Here is a 7,913-nt window from a genome sequence, read left to right as displayed (position 1 = left end):
CTTTCAAGACACAGTTGAACCTCCCTGCTGACCAGAGAAGGACAAGGAGCTGGAGAAGACTCCAGGCACCTCGTCCTTCTCTCGCCTTGGCACTGCTGCGTTATGCTGATGGAGGAGGAGGAATAGCCCTGATCGTAAAGGATAACATAAAGACAGGACTGAGAAAGGATCTTAGCTCAGAAGATCAGGAAGAAAAATCAATGGAGATTAGGAATAGCAACGGTCAGAAAATGCTGGTGGGAGTAGTTTATAAACCCCCTAACAATAGTTATACTACTGGACAGAGATTAAGCAAGAGATAATTCGAGCTTGTAACAAAGACAATGTAATCATTGTCGGAGAATTTAATCTTCATATAGATTGGACCAATCAAATTGGCAAAGGTGGTCTGGAAGATGAGTTTGTAGAATGTTTTTATGACAGTTTCCTGAACAATATGTTGTGGAACCAACAAGGGATAAAGCTATTTTAGATCTAGTATTGTGCAATGAGGCAGGACTAATTGGCAATCTCATAGTAAAAGATCCACTGGGAAAAAGTGATCATAATACAATTGAATTCCCTATTAAGCTTGAAAGCAACATATTCCAGTCTCAAACATGAATCTTAAACTTAAACCAAGCCAATTACATAAGTATGAGGGGAGAGCTGACTAAGGTTGATTAAGGTAAATAGGCTGAAAGGCATGGCAATAAATAAACAGTCGGAAACATTTAAAGAAACAATTCAAAATATTCAACAAAAATACATTCCATTTTAAAAACAAAAACTCCGCTAGAAAGATCCATCCCTGGTTTACTAGAGAAGTTAAGGGTAGTATTAGATTAAAAGAAAAGCCTCATAATGTTGCAAAGAATAATAGTAAGCCTGAGAATTGGGAGTGTTGTAGAAACCAGCAAAGGGTGACCAAAAGTTTGTTAAAAAGGGTAAAAATAGAACATGAGAGCAAACTAGTCAGGAAAATAAAAATAGATTGTAAGAGCTTTTACAAGTAAATAAAAAGGAGGAGAGTAGCTAAAGTAAACGTTAATCCCTTAGAGGCAGAGACAGGAAAAATTATAATGGGGAATGAGGAAATGGCAGAGACATTGAACAAATGTTCAGTAGAAGACACAAATTACATACCAGAAATAAAGGATAAGCAAGGAGCTAATAAGAGTGAGTAACTTAAGGTAATTCATATCAGCAGAAAAAAAGTATTGGAGAAACTTGAGGCACGAAAATCTGATAAATCCCCAGAACTGATAGACTACATCCTAGCATTCTAAAAGAGGCAGCTGCAGAGATAGTGGATGCGCTGGTTATAATTTTCCAAAACTCCTTGGATTCAAGAATGAACCCAGCAGATTGGAATTTAGCCAATATAATACTGCTATTCAAGAAAACACGGAACTATAGATCAGTTAGCCTGACGTCAGTCATCAGGAAACTGCTGGACTCTATTATTAAGGATGTGTTAACAATGCACTTAGAAAATCATAGTCTGATCAGATAAAGTCAACATGGTTTTACGAAAGGGAAATAGTGGTAGACCAATTTATCAGAGTTTTTGTGAGGATGTAACTAGTAGGGTAGATAAAGGGGAACCAGAGATGTAGCATACTTGAATTTCCAAAAGGTATTCAAAAAGGTGCCACACAAAAGGTTAATACACAAGAAAGGGCTCTTGGAGTTGGGGGTAATATATTAGCACGGATAGAGGATTGGTTACCGGACAGGAAGCGAAAAGTAGAGATAAATGGGGCATTTTCAAGTTGCCAGGCTGTTACTAGTGGAGTGCTGCAAGGACCAGTGCTTGGGCCTCAGCTATTTACAATATATATTAATGACTTAGACAAAGAGAAAGAGACTAATGTATCTAAGTTTGCTGATGATACAAAGTTAGGTGGGAATGCAAGCTGTGAGGAGGACACAAAGAGACTGCAAAGAGATAAAGGCAGGTTAAATGAGTGGGCAACAAGGTGGCAGATAGAGTATAATGTGGGGAACAATGAGGTTATTCACTTTGGCAGTAAGAATAGAAGAGTAGAATGTTTTTAAAAGGCATGAAACTTGTAAAAAGTTGATGATAAGAGATACTTGGTTATAAAGAACACAGAAAGCTAGCATGCAGGTACAACAAGCAATTAGGAAGGCAAATGGTATGTTGGCCTTTATTGCAAGGGGATTGGAGTACAAGAATAAGGAAGTCTTGCTACAACTGTACAGGGCTTTGGTGAGACCACACTAAGAATACTGTGAGCAATTTTGGTGTCCATATCTAAGGAAGGATAAACTTGCCTTGGAGGCGGTACAGCGAAGGTTCACTAGATTGATTCTTGGGATGAGAGGCTTGACTTATGATGAGAGGCTGAGTAAATTAGGCCTATACCCTCTGGAATTTAGAAGAATGAGAGGTGATTTCATTGAAACATAAAAGATTCTGAAGGGGCTTGACAGGGTAGACACTGAGAAGTTGTTTCCCCTGGCTGGGGAATCTAGAACACGGGGGTACAGTCTCAGGATAAGGAGTCGATCATTTATGACTGAGATGAGGAGAAATTTCTTCACTCAAAGGGTTGTGAATCTTTGGAATTCTCCATCCCAGGGGGTTGTGGATGCTCTATATTGAATATATTCAAGGCTGAGATGGACAGAATTTTGGTCACTCAGGGATTCAAGAGATATGGGGAGCAGGCAGGAAAATGGAGTTGAGGCAGAAGATCAGGCATGATTCTATTGAGAGGTGGAGCAGGTCCGAGGGACCTTACGGTCTATTACTGTCTACTTCTGCTGCTATTTCTTATGTTCTTAGGTTCTCTGGTTAGTTGTTTAATTGTTCACTACCATTCACGACTGGATGTACAGGACTGCAGAGCTTCGATCTGATCCATTGGTTGTGGGATCACTTAACTCTGTCTATAGCATACTGCTTCCACTGGTTAGCAGGCATGTAGTCCTGTGTTGTAGCTTCTCCAGGTTTTCACCTCACTTTTAGGTATGCCTGCTGCTGCTCCTGGCATGCTCTCCTACATTCCTCATTGAACCAAGTTTGGTCTCTTGGATTAATGTTAATGATAGAGTGAAGAATATGCCAGACCATGAGATTACAAATTGTGGTCAAATACAATTCTACTGCTGTTGATGGCCCACAGCACCACGTGAATCACTGACACAGATGATCTGTTCAGTATCTCATTGCTGTTTGTGGGAGCTTGCGCTGTGCAAATTGGTTGCCACATTTCTGACATTACAACAGTGACTACATTTCAAAACTTTTGCATTGGCTGTAAAATGCTTTGGGATGAGGTCATGAAAGATGCTGAATAAATGCAAGTTCTTTCCTTCCTTCCTTTATTTTCTTTCTTTTCCTTCTGTCCTTTTTTTCTTGCTTTTCTTTCCTTTTTTCTTTCTCCCTCCACCCCATTACCAAATAGATAACCATTGGAAATAATCTTCCACCGCTTAGCCTCACCAAACTAATTCATATTTCTGAACACTTCAGCTCCAATGAATGAAGCCTTTCTTTTTCATGTTTCTAATAGTAACCATGATTCACATTACAAGAGTGACTACACTTCAATAGTACTTCAATGGCTGTAAAGCGCTTTGGGACATCCTGAGGTAATGAAAGACAGTATATGGTGAAGTTACAACACAGTACTGCATACATGCTAAACAACGGAAGCAGCATAAGACAAACAGAGCTAGGTGATCCCACAACCAACGGATCAGATCAAAGCTCTGCAGTCCTCCACACCCAGTTGGGGATGTGGTACACAATTAAACAACTAACTGGAGGAGGAGGCTCCAAAATCTTCATCCTCAATGATGAAGGAGCCCAGCACATCAGTGCAAAAGACAAGGCCGAAGCATTTGCAACCATCTTCAGCCAGAAGTGCCGAGTGAATGATCCATTTCGGCCTCCTCCTGAGGTCCCCAGCATCACAGATGTCAATCAGTCTTCAGCCAATTCACTCCACATGATATCAAGAAACAGTTGGATGCATTGGGTACAGCAAAGGGTCCGATGGGCCCTGACAACATCTCGGCTGTAGTAATGAAGACTTGTGCTCCAGAACTATCCGCGTTCCTAGCCAAGCTGTTCCAGTGCACCTACAACACTGACATCTGACCAATGATGTGCAAAATTGCCCAGATATGTCCTGTCCACAAACAGCTAGACAAATGTAATCAAGCCAATTACAGCCCCATCAGTATACTCTCAATCATCAGCAAAGTGCCATCAAAGGTGCTATCAATCGACACTTACTCTGCAATAACATGCTCAATGATGCTCAATGTCGTTTCTGCCAGGGCAACTCAGCTTCAGACCTCATTACAGCCTTGGTCTAAATGTGGTCAAAAGAACTGATTTACAGAGGTGTGGTGAAAGTGAATGGTAGAAGTAGATGGTTTTGGACGGGCAGTCGAAAAAGCTTTGGCAAGTTGCTGCAGTGCATCTTGTAGGTGGTACAGCTCAATGACTCTGAGCTGGACTGACTCCAAGGCAGAGATATTTCCTGCAGATATGGCAATCCAGGACAGATGCACTGTCCACAAACACAGTTCCAACACATAGCCTGTGCTGTCAACATTAATATTTATTTATTAGCTTGGGCTGATTATTATCAGCTTGTGCTGATAAATGGCAAGTAATATTTGCACCACACAAGTGCCATGCAATAATCATCTCAAACAAGAGAGAATCTAACCATCTGCCCTTGATGTTCAATGGCATTACCATCACTGAATCCCCCACCATCTACATCCTGGGCGTTACCATTGATGAGAAACTGAACCGGACCAGCCACATAAATAATGTGGCTACAAGAGCAGGTCAGAGGCTGGGAATTCTGTGGCATGTAACTCACCTCCTGACTCCTCAATGCCTGTCCACCACCTACAATGCGCAAGTCAGGAGTGTGATGGAATAATCTCCACCTGCCTGGATGGGTGCAGCTCCAACAACGCTCAAGAAGCTCAACACCATCCAGGACAAAGCAGCCCTCTTGATTGGCATCCCATCTACCACCTTCAACATTCACTCCCTTCACCAGTGACGCACAGTGGAGGCAGTGTGTACCAAATACAAGATGCACTGCACCAAGGCTACTTCAACAGCACCTTCCAAACCCGCGACCTGTACCACCTAGAAGGACAAGGGCAGCAGATGCATGGGAATACCACCACCTGCAAGTTCCCCTCCAAGCCACACATCATCCTGACGTGGAACTATATTGCTGTTCCTTCACTGTCGCTGGTTCTTCCTTTCTAATAGCACTGTTGCTGTGCCTACACTCCAAGGACTGCAGCGGTTCAAGAAAGCAGCTCACCATCACCTTCTCAACGGCAATTAGGGATGGGCAATAAATGCTGGCCTAGCCAGCGATGCCCACATCCCATGAACGAATCATGAAAAAAATTAATTAGCAGTAATTTATATCTAGAACTGATAGAATCGATTGAGGTCTCATTAATTAGCTGATGGATTAGTTTGATTTCAAATTAATTAGTAATTAATTACTCTGATTACTTATTATTTATGTATTAAAGGTATTTATTTAATGCAAATTGAATCCCTATAGTGTTGGTTTCCTCTATTTAGTCTATTTTGTCCTGTTAAGATTATTTAGGCTATTTAGCCTCTAAAGTCAATTTGTAAACCTAAAGGATTCATTTCAAACTAATCCATCAGTTTCACTTTTTATCAGTAAAAAGTAAGACAATGTTGCATGGTTATAAACATCACACTTTTCCAGAATAATAATATTAAACTAGACCTATTGTCTTCAAATTAGACATAATTCTTTACATAAATCCTTTGATTCCTAAATTACCTAACAACACATCACATCCTGTTTGCCTAGCTTTAGCTTGCAGAATCCTAATGACCTAATCTAAAACGCGTGTTCACTTCTATCACAGAACACACTCTCATAATACAAAGATATAAATACCGACCTGAAATGAAATGCCTTATCTCATCTATTGCTAACGATGGCTCCAAGCAGCTTTGTTTCCTCTTCTGTGCCAAATACTTCTTTTCCCCTCAACAACTGTCAACAATTTCTATTAAACCAAAGTTTGTCCAACTCTATAATGTTCCTCTCAGATCTGGTGAAGACTTTATAATGTCTTTCTCATTCTTGGACAGAATACAAAAAAAAGCTTGTTATTACTAGTCTCACATTTTTTCCTCTCCATTGAAAGCTTCTATCTCACAATTTTGTTGACGTAGCAATAGTCAGTACTTTTCTGGCATTTGCTTTCTTGTTCCTTCTAACTTCTAATTGTGCCATCTTACATGCATTTTCTCCTCCCTGCATCTTTCATGTGCTATCTCTCAGATACAGTAGCTTATTCTTCCCATGACTTCAAAACAATGGAATTCTTTATCTCCTTAGTTCTTTCCTCCTCATACAATATCAGGCTTTTAAAATCCAAGCTGGCTTTACTTAACCATTACTTTCTAATGTCTCTCTTTTAGAGCTGTGCAATGTCTGCTCTGTAGGTTTTGGTTCTTCACCTTCATTACTTAAATTAAAAAATCTTTTTACTTATAGTTACAATTGCAAGTTATAGTGAAGGTTAACAGTCTAATATATGGTAATCATAGGTGATATGTGTATTTCTATGCAACTTTTAGCACCGGGTACTGGAGTTGGTCTCCTTCAAATTATAGCCATATTCATTGATACTAAATTAGTATGATATAAACACACTATTGTTACATTAATAGTAAACATAAGACAGTGTTATTAGGTTTAATTCATCAGAAGAAACAAGTAATTTTTTGTCAGAGATGTAAACAATGGTGTTTTGCACTTCGATGTCAGCTAATGCAATACATAATCTACCCACTATATGGCACTACTAAAACATGCACGATGTTATAGTGCACAACCCAAACTTGCATTTTAGTTAGATTTTCAGTTTAAATCACTGAAAAAAGACACTTAACTGTAACTTTTAACAATTGTTTGCAGTACCATACAGCCGTTTATAGATCATCTCCAGAGAAAAAAAAGTTTCTTCTGAATATCTTTCCATGTACATACGTTTTCAAGAGTCCAGGCGAAAAATGCATAAATGCTGCTTTGGGACAGAATGGTAGTTTGTGGTATTATCCTTTTGCCTCTGGAATCTGAGATCAACCCTAGATCAGTCTGATTAGATAACTGCCCTACATACAATCGTAGAATGTTGCAACACAGAAATAGACCATGCATTAATCCTTTGCCATGTTTTTCTCCACCTTAACTATCTAGTCTTATCACATTCTCTTGCTCACTCCTTACTTTTTTATTACTGACTTTTATTTCAAACTACTATCTAATTCTCCTTTTAGAACAATTTGCGAGGCAGATTTTCTAAGTCTTTACCTCATCCACCATGACCACCTGACAGAAAATTCAGGGCTGTGCACTCATTTCCAATGCTCCCTCATGGCAGGAATTTTTTTATGCGTTCATGGGACGTGAGTGTCGCTGGCAAGACCAGCATTTGTTGCCCATCCCTAATTGCGTAGATTTTGAGTGGCAGGGCAGCAGTCAAACAAATTTCTCTGTCCAGGATCGTTTTGAAGTTATTCAGTGTTATTATGACTGCATCCAAAAAGGTGAGTTGGGAGTATTCCATCACACTCCTGATTTGAACTTTGTAGATGGTGGATAGTCTTTGAAGAGTTATTGGGTGAGCCACCCGTCACACACTACCCAGCATGGTCTTGTCACAGTGTTTGTATGACTGGTCTAGTTCAGCTTCTGATAAATGATGATACTCAGGATGTTAATGGTGGGGATTCAGCGGGTGGTATCATTGAAAGTCAAGGGGAAGTGGCTGGGCTTTCTCTTGGTCGCAATGACCACTATCTGGCACTGATATGGTGTGACTGTAACTTGCCACTTGTCAGCCCAAGGCTGAATGTTATC

The sequence above is a fragment of the Heterodontus francisci genome, chromosome 9, assembly GCF_036365525.1.
Source record: "Heterodontus francisci isolate sHetFra1 chromosome 9, sHetFra1.hap1, whole genome shotgun sequence".
NCBI lineage: Eukaryota > Metazoa > Chordata > Chondrichthyes > Heterodontiformes > Heterodontidae > Heterodontus > Heterodontus francisci.
The sequence above is the reverse complement of the archived record's forward strand: the minus strand, read 5'-3'. Positions refer to the sequence as shown.